The sequence below is a fragment of the Globicephala melas genome, chromosome 1, assembly GCF_963455315.2.
Source record: "Globicephala melas chromosome 1, mGloMel1.2, whole genome shotgun sequence".
Classification (NCBI taxonomy): domain Eukaryota; kingdom Metazoa; phylum Chordata; class Mammalia; order Artiodactyla; family Delphinidae; genus Globicephala; species Globicephala melas.
This window is the reverse complement of record NC_083314.1, coordinates 145,151,161-145,171,131: the sequence shown is the minus strand read 5'-3', so window position 1 is coordinate 145,171,131 and position 19,971 is coordinate 145,151,161. Positions and strand designations below refer to the sequence as shown.

The window sequence follows — 19,971 nt, the reverse complement described above, 5'->3', positions numbered from 1 at the left end:
ATACACAGTTTCCTATGCCCAAATTACATTTCCTCTCTCTCCTTTTCTGCTTATTAAAATCTAACTCATTCTTCAAAGAATAATTAATATCTTCTCCAAAATGCCCCCAGGTGGACATGTCATCTTTTGTGATCTCATAACTCCTCATCAATACCTTTTTAAAAATATGTCTTCATTCTGCCTTTTAAAAAATGATTCATATGCCTGTGCCCACACCAAGCAGAAGGCAAAAGGGTAGAGTAGAAAAAGCCCAGGCTTTACAGCCAGACAGACTGGGTTCAAAATCTGACTTCCGACTTGCTCATCTTGGGCAAATTTCTTGCCTTTGTTTTCTCATCTGTAAAATGGAGATGATAATAGCCCAAACTTGTTGGGTTGTTTGAGCATCAAGTAAACAATATTCATTTGAAAGGGGAAAAAAATCACATTTAAAAAATCCTATTTCCAATTTCCCTACTACAACTACCATGTACATTACAGATATAAGCGCCTTGTGAGAAGTGTAGATTCTGAAAAAAATAGAGATGGGCAGACTCATGTTTTAGACCCCCATAGTGCTTTATTGGTCTACCTAAGAAAGGAATTGAAAAATAAGAAAGAGGGTTTCCATGGTGACGCAGTGGTTGAGGGTCCCCCTGCCGATGCAGGGGACACGGGTTCGTGCCCTGGTCTGGGAGGATCCCACATGCCGTGGAGCGGCTGGGCCCGTGGGCCATGGCTGCTGAGCCTGCGCGTCTGGAGCCTGTGCTCCGCAGCGGGAGAGGCCACAACAGTGAGAGGCCCGCGTAACGCAAAAAAAAAAGAAAAATAAGAAAAAGGTTGAAAGATAAGAAAGAGAGTTGAGGGAGAAGGGATTCAGACAGAAAAAGGATGAAGAGGAGGATTTTGGCGAGGGCAAGAGAGAGATCTGGAGCTCCCTGGGAAAAGAAAAAATATCTAGAGAGAATTTTAAGGAAATGTTGGTTTATGATGTGTAGTTTAACCCTTTCCTCTGAATTTGCAAAAACCTTCAGTAAAATCCACATTCTTCACCAATGATTTGGGAGTTGGATTAGTTGCCGTTGTTTCTTGTTTTTTTAAATATCAACCACGTTGAAACTGAGCTAAGTAAGAGCTGGACTGCCCCAAGGAGGGCCAGTATACTGAGGTTACAGATGCAACACTGGATGCACTACAGATGTTGGATAAAGGTGATTTCCCTAACCTTCTGTGCCTTTCTCTCCCTGAGGGCAGGAACCTCCTTCAGAGCACAAAGCCTTATTGTAATAGGTACATTTGAGGGTATCTACACAGTTTCTGATCCCTTTCTCTTTCTCTTAGAAATGGAAAGTGTCTCTCTGTACTGTAGCCTTGTTAATACCATGTGACTCTTCACCTCTATATTAACATTTAGGTTTAGAGTTGCTTTTCTCAGGTCTTCTAAGAGTCTTACCACAGAGGGAGGTGGAGCTATCACATTAGAAATTTCCTGTTCCAAAGAATATGAAAAAGTATGTGTATGTTAGTATGTGTATGTGTGTATAAAAACTGTATATATATAACTGAATCATTTTGCTGTACAACAGAAATTAACACATGGTAAATCAACTATACTTCAATACAATAAATTTTTAAAAAAATAAATTTCCATCTGAGCCTTTTCTACAACTACAGTGGCTCTCATTAAGACCTCACAGGGCTGACAGCGACTGCTATTAGAGAGCTTACCAAACATGATGTAATACTCGGATTCTGAATGCATATCCTCCTGGTTCAGGGTGTCAGGAAAGAGTTTCACGAACCCACCACCGCAATGGATGCCTTGCTTGTGTTTTACTGAAAACTGAACCACCAAGGTCTCGTTCTCATTGCTGAATGGCTTCTTGAACCTGGTGGAGAGGGGCATAAAACTTGGCATCTTTACTGGTCTGGAGACCTGAGAGCAGAGAGCACAGAATCTCTAGATTTAAATACCCTAAGAGCAGTCAGAGAAACCTAGCACTTGGTCTCACCAATCTCTGCTACATTCTTACCTACTGCATGCCGTCCTGGTGACGTCCTGGATGCTTTACACACATAATCTTATTCAAGCCTCAGAGCAACCCTGCAAAATTGGTACTATCTTCACTTTTACAAATTAGGAGTCTGAGTCACGGGGAGGTGAAGTGACCTGCCTAGGGCCACAAGGCTGGTAAGGAACTAAACTGGGATATTTTTTTTAAATGCACCCACTTTATTTTTTTTTAATATTTATTTATTTATTCATATATTTGGCTGTACCGGGTCTTTGTCATGGCACAGGGGATCTTCGTTTCCTCATGTGAGATCTTCATTGCAGCACAAGGGATCTTAAGTTGTGGCATGTGTGATCTTTTAGTTGTGGCAGGCGAACTCTTAGTTGCAGCATGTGGGATCTAGTTCCCTGACTAGGTATCGAACCGGGGCCCCTGCATTGGGACCGCGGAGTCTTAGCCACTGGACCACCAGGGAAGTCCCCTAAACTGGGATTTTTATGACATGTTTGACTGATTCTTTCTTTCCCTTATACCATACTGTCTCTGATTTTCAAGAGATACTTAAATACTATTCTGAAGCTTTACAAAACAAGCTCTGTTTCTATTAAGACCCCATGGGTGGCCAGAATCAGGCTCTGTCGTGCACAACTGCTGTGGTAGGAAGAGGCCCAGCACAGACTCTTAGAATAAGTAATAATTGTTGCTAACATTTGTTGAACACTTCCTCTTTACCAGGCAATATGTTTCATTCATGTGTATTACTACTCTTAATCCTCATAAAAACCCTATGAGGTGGGCCCTACTAATATCTCCACTTTATCATGAAATCATTGAAGCTATTTCACTTGTCCAGAATCACACAACCAGTCTATCTAATTCCAGAGCCCCCAGCCCGAGACTTTATCTCCTCATCCAGAGAATATCAGAGCTGTAAGGGGTCTTAGAGCCTTTCTAGTCTAACTACATTACTTTACAGGTGACAAAACCAAGACCCAGAGAGGGAAAGTTACTTATCTAAGATCATATAGTCACAAGTGACAGACACACAAGCCAAATGTCCAGACTTCCAGGCTAGTGGTCTTTTCATTATTTTAAGCTGCTGCCCAGCTTTCTGGTTATGACTCTGTCACTTTAATTCTCTGAGTCTTAGCTTCCTCATCAGCAAAATGTGGATAATTAATCATACCCCAGAGGGTTCCCGTGAAAGTTAAATGGGTAAGAGATGTGAGCAGCACTTTGTAAACTGTCAATATAAAGTGCAAGGGACTATCATTATTCATGCTTGGTGAGGGTCCTTCCTTCATGATCCCACAGCTCTTTGTAATTCGTTGGGTCACATTATGTTGCAATTAAGTTTATTTCAGTCTCTGAATAATTTTTAAGCTCCTGAAGAGCAGGGGCATCTTTAATATAAAGATCTAAGGGGAATTCCCTGGCAGTCCAGTAGTTAGGACTCTGTGCATTTACTGCCAAGGGCTTGGGTTCGATCCCTGGTCAGGGAACTAAGATCCCACAAGCCACGTGGCATGGCGGAAAAAAAAAAAAAAAGATCTGGCATAGAGGAAATGCTCAATAAATATGCGTTAAGTTGTTCAGAAGGATCACAGGTGCTGATTCAGATGTCTCTTGAGCATTTATTGCACACCAGGCTCTGTGCTTTAAGCACTTTCATGTCTAATATTACATTAGGAGCTGTCTATATTTTAAAGAGCATGCTTATTTCCCCAAAGACCTCAAGGGAGGCTAGAAAAGCCAGAGAAGACTTCATGGAGGGAGGAGTGGGCACAAAGGAAAGAGCACTGAACCCACAGGTAGAAAACCAAGTCTTGAATTTCCACTCTACCAAACTTAGCTGTGTAACCATGTGATTTCCCCACACACACACGGACGCCCCGGAGCCTCGTTTGTACCCAGAACCCTTTTAGAAAACCAGGAGGTACCTAATGAACCTGAGTAGGATGAGGTGTGGGGAGCAACAACCAAGAAATCAAACTGAGAGTAGAGGACTTCCCTGGTGGTGCAGTGGTTAAGAATCCGCCTGCCAATGCAGGAGACACGGGTTCAAGCCCTGGTCTGGGAAGATCCCACATGCCGCGAAGCAACTAAGCCCATGTGCCACAACTACTGAGCCTGTGCTCTAGAGCCTGCGAGCCACAACTACTGAGCCCATGTGCCACAACTAGTGAAGCCCGTGCGCCTAGGACCAGCGGTCGGCAACAAAAGAAGCCACCACAATGAGAAGCCCGAGCACCGCAAGGAAGAGTAGCCCCCGCTCACCGCAACTAGAGAAAGCCCGTGGGCAGCAACGAAGACCCAGTGCAGCCAATAATTAATTAATTAATTTTAAAAACAAACAAACAAACTGAGCGTAGGTGGGCCGCTGTGCAGACTGAGCCCTCAGAAGAGTCACTCAGACAGCCTCCAGTTCTCTTCTCCTCGGGAAACAATTTTCCAGAGTGGATTTAAATGAGACTTTAAATGTTCAAGCCAATTCGTAATTCTCCTCTTTACTAAACATGAAAATGAGATTCATAACAGTAGCCAGGAGAAAGAAGATGGGAAATCACTCCAGAGGACAATCAATGGATTCTATTTATAGGACAGAAGCTTTCTCAGACAAAAAACCATTGCCTAGAGCTCCTCCTTCCCTCCTAATAATTATTTGGCTCTTACAGCAGCCCTGTCTAATGAACATGGCAAATGATGACTATTATCTCCATCTAATATCAAGGCTAAGAGAAATGAAAAGTCTTGCCTAAATTATGCAGCCAGCAAGTCATAGTTCTAGGTCTGTCTGCTCAGTTCTCTATTGTAGCAGGCACCTCCAGGGGAGAGCAGTATTTGGGGGTTACATAGTGCTTTCCCCTGTTTCGAGTGCAGAGTGTTAAATTCAAAAAATCCTAGGGTTGGGGAAAGCAGTATGGTCCGGGGTAATGAACACAGTCCTGGAGTCAGACCTAGAATCAGGTCTCAGCCCCACCTCTTGCCAGCTGTGAATATAGCCTTGGGCAAATTATTCAACTTCTCTGAGGCCCCCTGAAAAATTGGGAACATAATAGTAACCATCTCATGAAGTTATTAGGAAGATTAATGGGGATAATGTGTCTAAGAACTTTTAAATACCTGTTACTCAACAAATACATTATTATTTTTGTGGAGACTTCATCCTTCACATTCTACTACTTCTTTTTATTCTAAGAAAGAGAAGTGAACTGGTAATCACAAATAAAAACAGTTGTATAAAACTCAGAACTTTCCCAGTAAATTAGTATGTTCTTTTTTTTTTTGACATCTTTATTGGAGTATAATTGCTTTACAATGGTGTGTTAGTTTCTGCTTTATAACAAAGTGAATCAGTTATACATATACATATGTTCCCATATCTCCTCCCTCTTGCAAGTATGTTCTTAAATTGTAGTAATTACCTTTACCCTATGCTTTGTCTCTGTAAAATTTTCCTGCAGTGAGCTGAAATTTGCCATAATCCAGCTTATGTTTAGATTCAACCCATCTTTTTTCCATCCATCTATGGAGTTAAGAAGTAAAGCAACATATAAAAATGGTTTGTGTTTTTTTAAAGACAATGAAATACAGCCAAGGCTGATCAAGTCTTATGGGAACAGTGGGATATCAAAAGGTAACTCTGAACTACTATATAGCACAGCGAACTATACTCAATATTTTCCAATAACCTATAAAGGAAAAGAATTTGAAAAAATATATATGTAGGTACAACTGAATCATTGTGCTGTATGCCTGAGACTAACACGACATTGTAAATCAACTATACTTCAATAAAATAAAATTAAAAGTAAAATAAAATATATTACTCCAGTATTCCTGAAATCCCCCTCACTATCTGATGCCTGAACCCCACCATTTATGCACTACCATATGATTAGTGTTCCATTAATGCTCTAACCCACCCTCCCCTATGAAAGTGAAATCCTGAAAACCACTACAGGAATGTTTGTTTGAAAGGCATGAGACACTCTCATAAAAGTTGATGGAAAATACGGTTGGGGGCCTGAGCCCTTATACATATTTACGTTTAGTAAAATAAAATAATAAAATTAGCTTACCAGGTAAAGAGATTAGCAATATCATTTTATACTTCTTGAATTAGTAATGATGATATTGAACAATCAATTTCCATTTACCCTTTTTTATTGCTTAAACTTTTTAGACTCTCCTCTGCAGTTTCAAGGAGAGGGTGATAAATTTGTTTTGCTTTGGCATAGATGGCATATAGACAAAGAGGCATTCTTTTTGGGACCTGGCACTCCATCCAAACATTCAGTGCCTCTTTGATTTTATGCCTCAGAGTTGCTGACTCCCACTTCCTGGACCCACCACAGTCCCAGAGTCATGGGGCAATTTGGCAGCTTGAGATGGAAGAGGCCTTGAGGGTAGCCTTTATTTTGTCTCCTCCCTGCAGCTGAATTTCTCTTTCTCAAATCCGACTACCCAATATCTAGGGTTATTGTCTTAGCTCTGCCCATGAAAACCCGTATCAACATACCTCTAATAACGCCACCCTGAGTTGGCTCTGTTGACTCCTATTACTCAAGTCTAACAACCAACGACCTCCCTTCCTGAGGCCCAGGGGCTTGCTTTCTCTTGTCTTCCCCGTCACTCCCAAGATCTTCGTGTTACACAGGCCAGAACGTCTCAGTGACGACCTCACCCATCACTCCTGAGGGAGGGGCCCCAGGAGATTCTTCCTGCCTCAAGTTGCTGTGGCTTGAATGAAATGGATCCTGCTTCCCTGACCATAGTTGACGCAATGAAGGGTAAGAATTGATGTCAAAGTCAAAAGATTTGTTATTATGTGTTAGACCCTTGTGTGGCTCCCTGAAAATTTCCCCTCATTTACTCCCATGGATAATGCTTTAAGATAGATATTATTAGTTCCATTTTGCATCTAGTAAGTGGTTCACCTGAGATTTGAACCCAAATCTGTTTGATTTCAAATACTGCCTCTTCTCTGGAAGGAGAGGGGGATGCAGGGAAAAGTGTTATGAAGAGAAAAAGCTTGTGTAATCATAATAATAGCTACTGCTTAGCAACTACATGTCAGGCATTGTGCAGAGGACCTTACATGCAGTATCTCATTGTAGTCCAATAATAGCTCTGTGACAAATGTCCTATTTTTTCCCGCATTCAAAAGATGAGGAGAGTGGAACTCTGAAACTTGTCCAAGAACAAAGTTTGTAAGTTAGATGAGTAAAGCAGGCTTGGACCCAGGGCTCTGCAACATCAAAATCCGTGCTCTTGATCCCTATACTATACGGCTTCCCATGAAGTCATGTGTGTGAAAAGTCCTTTATAACCTAAAGAGTGTACAGCAAATGTAAGAATCAACCATAGTACTTTACAGTTTGTAATTAATAAAGTTATTTGTGTATAGTCTGAGTAATGTCTGTCTTCCCCACCAGACTGAGAAGTTTCATAACTATTTTACTAACCCTTGTGTCCCAGTTTCTAGCACAGAGTAAATCACCAAAACATTTGCTGAATGACTGAATGGATGCATGGTCATGCCTTTTGCCTATGCCATAGATTCTCAGCCTTACAAATGGATTGACTCATTTATTAATCCACTTGACAAATGTTAATTGAGCCTGGCATGCATGTTGAAACAGTTTACAGCTTTCACCTTGAACTTTATGGTAGGAGAGGTTAGAACAGAACTCAGAACTTCTTATCACTAATCATTTTTTCTGGGTGAACAGTACTGATGCTAATCTAACTTGCCACAGTTTAAGATGTCCTCAAATAAGCAGCCTTTCTTGTTAGGAGAATAATGTCACCTGGTTAATAAAGTTCCATTTTAATGTTTTATACTTTTCCTCTTAACATCATAACATCTTAACATCATAAAAGGCTCAAGCCAGAACGACCCTTCGTGGTCACTAACCTGACCTCCTTGTATTGTGTATAGAGAAAATGAAGCCAAGAGAAGGAAGCAACTTGCTCATGGACACAGTTGCCAGTTACAGAGCTGAGACTAGAGCTCAGTTCTACTGTACTCTGGTCCTGGGCTCATTACTCCTTCATTCAACAAATATTTCTTGAGTATTCATTTTATGCCAGGCACCAGGGGCACAGACTTGAATCTGACCATGTCCCTCCAGGGACCTACGAGCTTCAGGGAGCTCAGAGTCTGAAAAGACAGACAAGTAAACAATTACAATACAGTGTGGTAAGGGGAGTGATAGAGGGACACACAGGACAGTGAAATTCAGAAAAGCACTGACTGCCCTCCAGAGTCAGGGTAGATTTCAGAGAAGGCATGCCTGAAGAAGAACTGAAAAAGGAGAAAAGGTAGGAGTGGGTGTTCCAAACAGAATGCCTTGCATGTGGAAAGGCCCTGAGGCATGAAACAGCATGGTGTTTCAAGCAGTACTGTATGGTTTTGCAGGGCAGAGGGGCCAGATCAAGGAGAGCTCTTATTAATTGAGAGCAAGAGAGCAGTGTATTTACCAAGATTGGAGGCTACCACCTTTTTTTCCTTGTTAAATCTTTCCTTCAAACTGTTCAAATATCTGTATGTCCCCAGAGATCCATCCAACAAAAAATAACAGGTGTTTGGGTGTTCCCACATCTAGCCGATAAATACACATAATCACAGCCACATCTGTAAAGATGCAGAACCAAGGAGGCCAACTAACAATGATTCTTCTGTCAAATGAACTCATTTCCAAAATGTACCTCCCAGGATGCCTGGCTTGTGGTGTAGTGCAAATCAGAAGACTGGGCTAGGGCCTCATCTCTTCCACTAGCTTCAGCAGGATCTTTAGCCTCTCTGAGACTCAGTTTATTCATCTATAGAAAGGTTTTACCTACCTCATCGTTTCTGGGAGAATTAAATGAAACAGCATGCAACACATGTGTCAGGCACATCGTAAGTGCTCAATAAGTACTACTTGAAGCCGAATCTGTATATGTGCATATGTATACAAAGATACATAATATCAAAGGTAAAGAGAGAAATATTTGTAGCCTTGAAGGTAAAAGTTGTGCCTTCCCCAGCACCTAGTCCTGAGCCCGGAACAGAATATGTCCTTTAGAAAATGCTTGCATAATTAGATAAAAATACATATTTGCCACATTTATTCAACATCATCAGATTATATTTTGCAAAGGAGAATTTTCTAGATAAACTAAAGCTTACCTCTTCAGGTACCAACATTTTGTCTACCATTTTCAATGGAAAAGTTTTGTAGACATTATAGAAGACCCTGACCCATTATGTAGAGAATCCTAAACAAAATTTTAAGTTTCTTGAAGACTCAAGCTCTGTACTAGGCTGTAATGTACAGCAGAAGTGTGAGTTTGTTTTGAAATTTTTCTGTCTCCGATGTTCCCGTTCAGCTGTGAGCACTCACTTCTCCCTGAGGTCAGTGTGTTTGCCTCTAGCAATCTACCCAGCTCTTGTGAAACCGGTGGACCCACGTCCCACTTACCTGCCTGCCAACTTACCTGTTCACTTCCTTTCCTTTCTTTCTGTCTACCAGTCTAACTGCATGTCTGCCACATAGACCATAGTCACTCAGATATTTATCAACTAGTAAGAAGCCTTATGGGGTGGTGAATAGCACTGGATAATAATCCTGGGTCAATCACTTTTCTGAATCTGTGTTCTCATCTGTAAATAAGGATTATATTTAAACTCTTTAAGGAAAGGAACACTGTGCACATAGTAGGTACTCAATAAAAGTTTGTTGAATGATAGATTGGCATGAGGACCAAATAAATTAAGATAATAGTAATAATTATTATTAATTAATATCAGGATGATGATTAATAATAACTATTAAAATTATTTTTTTTGCTGTCATTGAATGGGCACTGTAGTGGGCCCTCTGTTCATTTTGTAAGCTGTCATTTCTAATCAACTATACCCTAAGAAGCAGATAGCCAAGTTTGCTAAGAAAGTGAACATTAAACAAGAGGCCATATGTTTGAACTATGATAGAATTAAAGTCCTTCACTTACATTTTTGCAGAGAACCTATACTGTGCCAGTGTGAGTGCTAGACGCCAGGGTACAAACAAGACATAATCCCTCAAAGAGCTCAGGGTCTAAACAGAGAGACAGACAAATAAATCATCTGCTTTTCTTATTTTATTTTTCTTGGATTTTCAAAGTAAATAATTTATTGTAGAAGATGTAGAAAGCCCAGAGGAAGCAAATATGCAGTAAAAATATCCATCATCTACCTCCCAAGATGACCATTGTCAACATTTTGCTATATTTCCCTCCAGCCTTTTTTTTTTCTTTTCTGTATGTTAACAACGGCTCCTGCTCTCACCTCCACATCCCTGCAGCCTCTGGAGAGATCCTTGCCATCAGTTTGTACTTGAGACCTGGAAAGGCCAGCTGGATCAGGCCTCTTGGGTTTGGGCATCTGTCCAGGGTGATTCTTCCTCAGGCCCAGCATGTCCAAGTATCCACAATCCACAGATGGTCCCAATAGCTTATCAGTCATAAGCCTGAGCAGCAGGCTGTTCCCCAGCCCTGCTGGGCTGTCCTCAGCAAGTCTGAGCCAGCTGGGCACAGAGGTCCTTTGTCTCAGAATGTCTCTTCAGCCAAGTTTTCATGGTCAAGTCTGAGAACTGACAGAATTAACATTCACACACACGCGTGCGCGCGCACACACACACACCCCCCTTGTGACTTCTGCATCATTCAGGCCCTCATCTGAATTCCGGTTTCTTTCTGTCTGATTTTGTACTTTGACAATGGCCTTTGCTGCCACCATTAGCTCTCCCCCTCACACCTGTTTATGTCACTAATTCAATGATTCTCCAATTCAATCAACGACAATTCCTGCATATTTTAATGTGCCCTTTTTTTAATGCGAAGTCTGAGATTCCAAAAGCTCATGTTGTCCCTGAGGCCACTGGTATGATTACCTGCTGGTCACCTGACACTTGGCAGCTTGCATAAGTGGCCAGTGCATCCTTTATGGAGGTAAGAGACCTGGGTTCAACAAACATCTCTGCCGCTGACTCACTGCGTGACTTTGGGAAAACCACCTCTCCTCTCTAGGTCTCAGTTTTCCCATCTGTACAATGAGAGGGTTGAATCCTAAAAACCCTCTAGTTGCCAAGTTGCAATGTGGCCTGGAATAGTCTGAGAAAACAGCAGAAAGAAAGGAGCCTGACTCAAGCTCTGCCACAAACCCATAAATGGTCCTGCCATGTCATATCCTCTCTCTGGACCTCAGTTTTCCCATCTGTAAATGGGGAGAAGGAGGCCATTTGGAGCTAGATGAGCAGTCAGAGCCCTTTCAGTTCTGACATTCAAAGAATCTAAGCTTTACCTTTCTTGGGGTTGCTAGGCACTACTTAAAATGTGAGCTAGAGGGCTTCCCTGGTGGCGCAGTTGTTGAGAGTCCGCCTGCCGATGCAGGGGACATGGGTTTGTGCTCCGGTCCAGGAAGATCCCACATGCCGTGGAGCGGCTGGGCCCGTGAGCCATGGCCGCTGAGCCTGCACGTCCGGAGCCTGTGCTCCGCAGCAGGAGAGGCCGCAGCAGTGAGGGGCCCGCGTACCGAAAAAAAAAAAAAAATGTGAGCTAGAAGGCCTTCAAGTACCAGATTCATGGGAGGCAGTGGGGTGGGGAGAAGGAGTAATGTGAGAAAAATCAGCTTTGATATCACACAGTCCTGGGTTCAAATCCTGACTTTGCCATTTAAGAGCTGTGTGACCTCAGACAAATTACGCAGTGTTTCTGAGCTTCAGTTATACTGTTTGTAGACTGGAAAAATAATTACTTTACAGAGTGGAGGTGAGAACTGGAGTGTGTAAAGCATCATGCCTAGTGAGTAAAACTATGCTTAATAAAGGTTACCTAAGGCATCAAATACAGTTTAGCTGTAAAAGCTAGAGTTCAAAAGGAGGAAATTCAGTTCCAGAAAGAAATGGAAAGAACAGTTCTCTTCATTTTTAATAGTTTTTAATTAAAAGAGTAACACAGGTTCATTGCAGAAAATAAAGTAAAAAAAAAAGTCATCTGAAATTCCATTATTTACCATTTACATTTTGGTATATCTTCATCTATTCCTTTCCTCTATGCACAAATATATTTTACATAGTGACAATATATGCCTTATATGTAGTTTTGTACCTCTTACAACTAAGCTTAGATCATAAACACTTCCCCATGACATTAAGAACTTGCCAAACGTTATATGGCTGTATCATACTTCACTTCATTGGGCCCCTGCTGATGGATATTTAGGTTTGTCTCTGAATGTTTCCAATTATTAATAACATACCCCATCTCCAGTGACCTTCCATCCATTCCAGTTTAGCCATCTGCCCCTGCATTCACACCTTGGACCTTATTGTGACCAGAAACTGCTCCACCTCTGAAATCTCAAACCCAAACTCCCCGCTCCATGATTGTGGCTTTCTATCCTCCAAACTTTCACGCTCTGTTACTCAAAGTACACCTGTTCTTTGATCTCCTCCATTTTTTTCCAGTCAACTGTCTCCTTCCTATCTAATTCTCACAGCCCTTCCTTCTTCCCTCCCTCCCTCCATCCTTCTTTCCACAGAATTTTATGAGCATTTTCTATGAGCCGGGCACTGTACCAAGTGCAGGGGTTGTAAAGTTGATAGAGATGTGGATCCATCACCTTGCTCACTCCTCTCGACCATTTGCCTTTCTGCTCACTCCTCCCCTGCCCATTTGCCTTTCTGCAAAAGCCCCACTGTGTCATCCAAACCTTCCACCTTCACTTTCCCTTTGCATCCCAAATTACCTACTTGAGCCCTACATGACTTCCTCTCTCAGCCGGGATTCTCCAAAACATAGCCCACAGCCGTCCAGTTCATTTCCCAGGCAGCCTTCCATCCCCATCACTCTGGGTCGTGAAATGGTCTCTTAACTGCAAAATGCAATGAATGCTTTCCAGTTTGCCTATTTGGCCTCCAAACCACTTTTGACACTAGCTGTGTAAACTTGGGAGGGTCACTCAACCTCTTTGAACCTCAGTTTCCTCATCAGTGAAAGAGAGATATCATCTTTCTGACAGAACTGTTGAGAGATTCAATAAAATAAGGTATAAAGAAAAAAATCCACTGGTACACAATAAGCATTCCTCAAAGATTAAGTTCTGACTCACTGCATTTGGTTTCCTGGGTCCCTGACAACCAGGAAGTGTTTGCCTTGGCTAGTATGAGTATTCTGATCTCTCGAAAGAGTCATTTCCCAGTGCAATTCATTCATTCATTCAAAAATAATTGAGTATCTGCTATGTGCTTGTTCTGCGGGCTACAGATACAGCAATGAACACAACAGAGAAGCACTGTGTTCTCAGGAAGTGAATCTAATAGCGAGGAGAAAAAGAAAGACAATGAATAAACATGTAAACAAGAAATGCATCGAACAGTGAAAAGTATTCTGAAAAATTAAGCATGCAAATGTTCATGAGGGAACTTTCAGGGGTGATGGAAATGTTCTATATATTACTTGTGGTGGTGGTCACACAGGTGTTTATATTTTTCAAAATTCAGTGAATGATACACTTCAAATGGGTGCATTTTATGTATATACATTATATCTCAAAAAGGTTGATTTAAAAAAATTAAATCATACAAAGGGATAGATATGTATATGGGGGGATAATTTTTGATAGAGTGAACAAGAAAAGCCCCTCCGACATTTAAGGAGACATTTAAGCAGAAACCGGAATGATGAAAAGGAGTAAACCACGTGAAGATCTGAGAGAATATTCCAGGCAGAAATCACAGCAAGTGCAAAGGCCTTGAGATGGGACTGAGCCTAGAGTGTCTGAGAAACAGCAAGAAAGAACAGCCACTGCGGCTAGAATGTAATGAAGAAGCAGGAGATAAGATTGGAGAGACAGGCAGGGATCAGATCACAGAGGTTCTTGTAGGTCATGGTGAGAAGCCTGGATGTTATTTTAAATCTAATAGAAAGACAGTGGTGGGGGCTTCCCTGGTGGCGCAGTGGTTGAGAGTCTGCCTGCCAATGCAGGGGACACGGGTTCGTGCCCCGGTCCGGGAAGATCCCACAGGCCGCGGAGCGGCTAGGCCCGTGAGCCATGGCTGCTGAGCCTGCACGTCCAGAGCCCGTGTTCCGCAACAGGAGAGGCCACAACAGTGAGAGGCCCGCCTGCGTACCACAAAAAAAAAAAAAAAAAACAAAAAAAAACGGGAAAGACAGTGGTGGTTTTTAAGTTCCAGAATGCTATAATCTGATTTATATTTCAAAAGGAGCATTCTGAAATTTAGATGAGAAGAGACTATGGAGTAGCCGGAACAGAAGCATAGAGGACACTCGAATTCCTGCAATAGTCCAGATGAGTGGTGATAATAGCTTGGACTAGCATGGATAGCAATATGAGAGGTAAAAAAAAAAAAATACCGTATTCAGAATATAATTTGAGGGTAGAGTCAATTGGACTTGTTGCTAGATTCGATGAGGGGAAAATAAATAAAAAAGGAATCAAAGATGACTCTTAAGGCTTTTGACCTAAACGACCAGGTGAATGGTTGGGGCACTTACTAAGATGGAGGAAACCATGGGAAGAGCAAGTCTGGAGGAGGACACAAGAGTTTGCTTTAGACATGTTAAGTCTGAGATGCTCATGAATTTATGTACATCTGGTTTGTATACCAGCCTCATATGAGTTTGGAAGAACAAGCCAACATCTAAACCTTCCCAGGTCTGAGTACCCTAACAGTATTTGGTTTCCGGGTCTTCTGCTCTGAGGATAAGCCTCAGAACCCTGGTGACCCCACTACCCAACCCTCCGCAGTCATGAGTAGCATCAGCCCCTCAGCACATCTCTCTGATCTCTCTTCTTTCAGCATTATAATTACATTTTGGGTTGATTCCTTTAAAGTAGGCACTGAACATCAAAAATTAACGTCTCTAAGTCCTACTGTAGTAATATTGCTTGGAACATCATTTTTCTTCATGGGATGTGATTTTTGGATGCATGCGTGTGTGTGTGTGTGTGTGTGTGTGTGTGTGTGTGTGTGTGTGTGTGAGAAAGTTCAGTTCAACCATTCAATTAATCCTTTTTTTAAAAATAAATTTATTTATTTTTGGCTGCGTTGGGTCTTTGTTGCTGTGTGCGGGCTTTCTCTAGTTGCGGTGAGCAGGGGCTACTCTTCGTTGTGGTGCGCGGGCTTCTCATTGCAGTGGCTTCTCTAGCTGTGGAGCATGGGCTCTAGGTGCGTGGGCTTCAGTAGTTGTGGTACGTGGGCTTCAGTAGTTGTGGCTCACGGGCTTAGTGCTCCGCGGCATGTGGGATCTTCCCGGCCCAGGGATCGAACCCGTGTCCCCTGCATTGGCAGGCGGATTCTTAACCACTGTGCCCCCAGGGAAGCCCCAACCATTCAATAATCCTTTACTGGACACCTGTCTAAGCCAGGCACTGACTTTGACACTGGAAACAGAGGAGAATCGGGTAAATGACAACCATAGTGTGAGTAGGGCTGACACAAAGGAAGCGTAGAAGTTGAGGGACCTAGCGGAGGCCTAGGCAAGGCTTCCTGGAGGAGGTGATATCAGGCCTTTTCTGCACATAAGGTGCTGGATTTTGTTCATGATCAACTGTCTTGGGGTTTGGGACTTAGAGCCCCCTTTTTTTTTATTCCAAGGAGTATTTCAGAAATATTGGTCAGTAACACCCTTGGGAATTTCACTCTTGCCACACTGGGCAAGGAGGGTTCGGTCCTTGGGGAAGTGACTGCAGATCAGTGCATGTTCTCTGCCTTCTGACAGGAAGAATTGTGTTGTGGGTAAAGCTACCCCAGGCAAGTGGGGGTGGGCAGGTGGGGCAGGAGCTAACAGTCAGAAGCTTAGCCTCACAGGGTTCACTGCATAGGATAGCTGAGGTCAGTCAGGAAATGGGGGACCAGCAACCTACACTTGGAAGAGGCTTGTCAAAAGGTTCCGCCACAGCCAGTCAGTGAAGCTGAGGGCTTCCTTCATCACACCCTTCAGCCAAATCCTAAGCATCTCTCCTGTCTGCCCCTTCCCCTATCTCCCCACATACCCCCTACCAACCCCCTCCCCAAAGCCTCTCCACTTTTCACCAAGAAGATTACCATAGCCTCCCAGATGGTTTTTTTATTTGCTTGTTTTGGGGGTGTTTTTGTCTCCAGTCTCAACTTTGGTCAGTTTCACAGTACACTGTCCACATTTTTGTTGATATGTTCTTTCTAATACCCAGGCCAGATCTTGTTTCTCCCCAGCTTGCCATGTTCACTAGCTTCCACTGCTTTCAGAGAAAGGCCAGGCTCCTTAGCCCCCTTGATCCAGCCCCTGCCTGTTCTCCAGCCTCCCCTCAACCACCCTCTCTTTCACAATTTCCAGTTTCCTGAAGATGCCACTGCTGACTGTGTCATAACTGGGAACCTTTGTACATGCTGTTCTTCTTGCCTGGAACACCCTTCTCTCCATCCCTGCCCCCCAGATAAACTCTTACTCATCCTTCAAAACCCTGCTTGGGTTTCACCTTCTCCCTGACACTTTCCTGTCCGGTCCCCTTGCCTGGGCTTATTCGTTCCTTCCTCGGCACCATCTCTGCAGCTTGTTCTCAATACAACGTTACTTGTATTGCATATTAGGGAATTGAATCTCAGAAAGGGGAAAGGGCTTATGCACACTTTCACGGTAGAATATAGACTCAAATCCAAACAATCCTGATTCCTAGGCAAGTGCCCTATCCACTGCACTCTCAAACAACTAATCACATTTTACACACACACACACATGCACACGCACACGCACGCACACACACACACACACACACACACACACGAAGAGCATTTTGTGGGCTGAAACAGTACCATTGAACATCTGTCCTTAGGTAGATAAGCCCTAATTCTCTAATATTCCTGAGTCATTCCAGGGAGGAGGCTGGGCAATGAGATCTCCTACATCCTCTGAGCTCTGATATTTTATGAAACACAAAATTTTATTATCACAATTAGCACTCATATTTTCCCTCCAGAGTTCACTTCTGTTTTTTGGATGAAGGGAAGGGAACCAGCATTTATTGCATACCTACTACATACCAGGGGAGATGCTTTACATAACTTATCTCATTGAATTCTCATAACAATTTTTGCAAGATGCCTTTTGCTGTCCTCGTTTCATAGGCAAGGAAATTAAAATGTAGACAGGGTACACTACTAGCCCAGGGTCACACAGAGATTTGAACTGTAGATGGCTGGGGCAGGTGATTGAGGAGGAGCAGGTAGGGTCCCGTCTACCTTCGCCCCCCATCCCCTCCCGCTCCACCGAGCGTCTCACCCCCATCTTGGAACTCCTCACGCAGGGAGACCCGGCGCTGCCCCCGTGCCCCCAGCACGCAGGTGGCCAGCAGCAGTGGCCACAGCGCCAGCCCCTTCATCTCGCGGAGCTCGGGGTCTCCATGCCCAGCCTCGGAGAGCCGCTAGCCTAGCCAGGTGCTCCGCTCTGCTGCTGCCTCTGCCCGGGCCCCGGGGCGATGGCTGAGTTCACCTACACCCCGCACCTGACTGTCTCTCATTTGCGGCCTTGGGGGTAATAATGACCGCAGCCAATGACTGGGGACCACGCGCTGAGAGTGCTGGAGGATGGAGGTGGGGGGAAGGCGACCAAGTGTTGAGGGAGCTACAGGGCAGGGTCCCTAGGGAGTGGGGGCATGGCAGGGCCAGCTCAGGCTGGCCTCTGGGGTCCCGCGAGCCTGCTCATTGGTGGTGCAACCAGTTTCGAATTGCTGTCACATGCTTCCTTCCAACATCCCTCTGTCCCTCCATCCTTCCATCCCTCTTTCCTTCTATCCCTGTATCCTTCCTTCCATCTACCCATCCACCCACAGGGCCTATGCAGGACAATGACAGTGTGATGTCTGTCTAACAGAAACACCCAGGGCCTGAGGGGGCCCAGAAGAGGCCTTAAATCAGCATGAGGTCTCAAGGAAGACTTCCTGAAGTGGGTGACAACAAAGGTTAGCCAGGCAGGAAGAAATGGGGAGAGAGGAGCAAAAGGAATACTGTGTGCAAAGGCCCAGAGGAGGGAAAGATTTGTAACTTAATATCACTTCTACAACGACCCAATACCATGCAATCGGTATCATTTCCCTTATTTGAGGCAAGTGAAGCTCAAAGAGGGAAAAAAGCACCAATATTAGTTGATCATCATATTGTGTGCTAAGCACTGTACCAAGAACTTGCCATGCATTATAGCATTTGATCCTCACACTAACCTTACAAGGTCAGTGTTATCTTGTGAGACTTACTTTACGGACTCTGAGAGACAAAATGACTTGCCAAGGTCACATAGAGATGGAACAGGGACTGGAACTCAAGCCTTCTCATTCCAGTGCCTTCACTGCACCTTCATTCAGCTATTTATCTGTTCAACATCTATGTATTGAGGTCCTACTATGTGCCAGGCACTGGGCTAGGTGCTGAAGATATACAGTGGAGAATAAGGCTGACAAGTCTGCTCTCGTGGGGCTGACTTTCTAGTCGGGGAAACAAAATCATTAAGAAAGCAAACAAATATCATATAATGATAGGCATTCAAAAAAGCAAAACAAGGTTATGACTTAGAGAGTTGGAGAGAGATGGGGGAAGGCTGATAGGCTGGGAGAAGAGAGGGAAGTCCTCTTCAGGACTGGTACTGGTTGAGATCTGAATGAGAAGTCATGTATTGATCTGGAGACAAGTGTTTCAGGCAGAGGCAACATCAAGGACAACGGCTCAGAGAAGGGGAATAAGTCTGTCTTATTTGAACATTGGAAAGACAACCAATGTGGCTTGAGCAGAGTGAGCAAGGAGGACAATGTCAAGAGGTGAGAAATCAAGAGTTTTGAATGGACCTGTAGGCCATGGGAAGAATTTATAACCGGTGCAGTGGGAAACCCTTGAAAGGAGTGACATTATTGGATTTATATTTTAAAAAGATCACTTTGGTCGCTGTGTGCTAAGCAGAGGATGTCAATATATAACCAATTAAGGTTATTGAGTTCACAGTAAAAATATATAAATCTGGAGTTCACAGAAGAGGTCCTGGCTATAAGTATAAATTTGGGGTCATATAAGTGGTATTTTAGGCCACATAGCTAGATGAGGTGGTTTCAAAGAGTGAGGGGAGATTGGCCAAGAATCATGCCAGTACCCCAGCCCTGGAGAACCCTAACCCTGAGAGGTGGGCAGAGAAAATGGAGGCAGCAAAGGAAACCATGACTGGCTCCTAAAGAAAGGGTTTCAAAGAGCTTCCCTCAGAATTCTAGGTTTTTTACCCATTGGCAGGACAATCTTCTCTCTCTCTTTTTTTTTTTTTTTAGGATGCATGAATCTTTTTATTTATTTATTTATTTTACATCTTTATTGGAGTATAATTGCTTTACAATGGTGTGTTAGTTTCTGCTTTATAACAAAGTGAATCGGTTATACATATACATATGTTCCCATATCTCTTCCCTCTTGCACCTCCCTGCCTCTCACCCTTCCTATCCCACCCCTCCAGGTGGTCACAAAGCACTGAGCTGATCTCCCTGTGCTATGCGGCTGCTTCCCACTAGCTATCTACCTTATGTTTGGTAGTGTATATATGTCCATGCCTCTCCCTCGCTTTGTCACAGCTTACCCTTCCCCCTCCCCATATCCTCAAGTCCATTCTCTAGTAGGTCTATGTCTTTATTCCTGTCTTACCCCTAGGTTCTTCATGACATTTTTTTTTCTTAAATTCCATATATATGTGTTAGCATACGGTATTTGTCTTTCTCTTTCTGACTGACTTCACTCTGTATGACAGACTCTAGGTCTATCCACCTCATTACAAATAGCTCAATTTCGTTTCGTTTTATGGCTGAGTAATATTCCATTGTACATATGTGCCACATCTTCTTTATCCATTCATCCGATGATGGACACTTAGGTTGTTTCCATCTCTGGGCTATTGTAAATAGAGCAGGGCAGTCTTCTCTTAA

At 43.3% G+C, this 19,971-nt stretch overlaps 1 pseudogene; it reads right to left on the bottom strand.

Annotated features, from left to right (window-relative positions):
- LOC115860400 (calreticulin-like) overlaps positions 1–17,403 on the bottom strand; it is a 33,509-nt pseudogene extending 16,106 nt beyond the window's left edge.
- Positions 17,404–19,971: the final 2,568 nt, after the last annotated feature.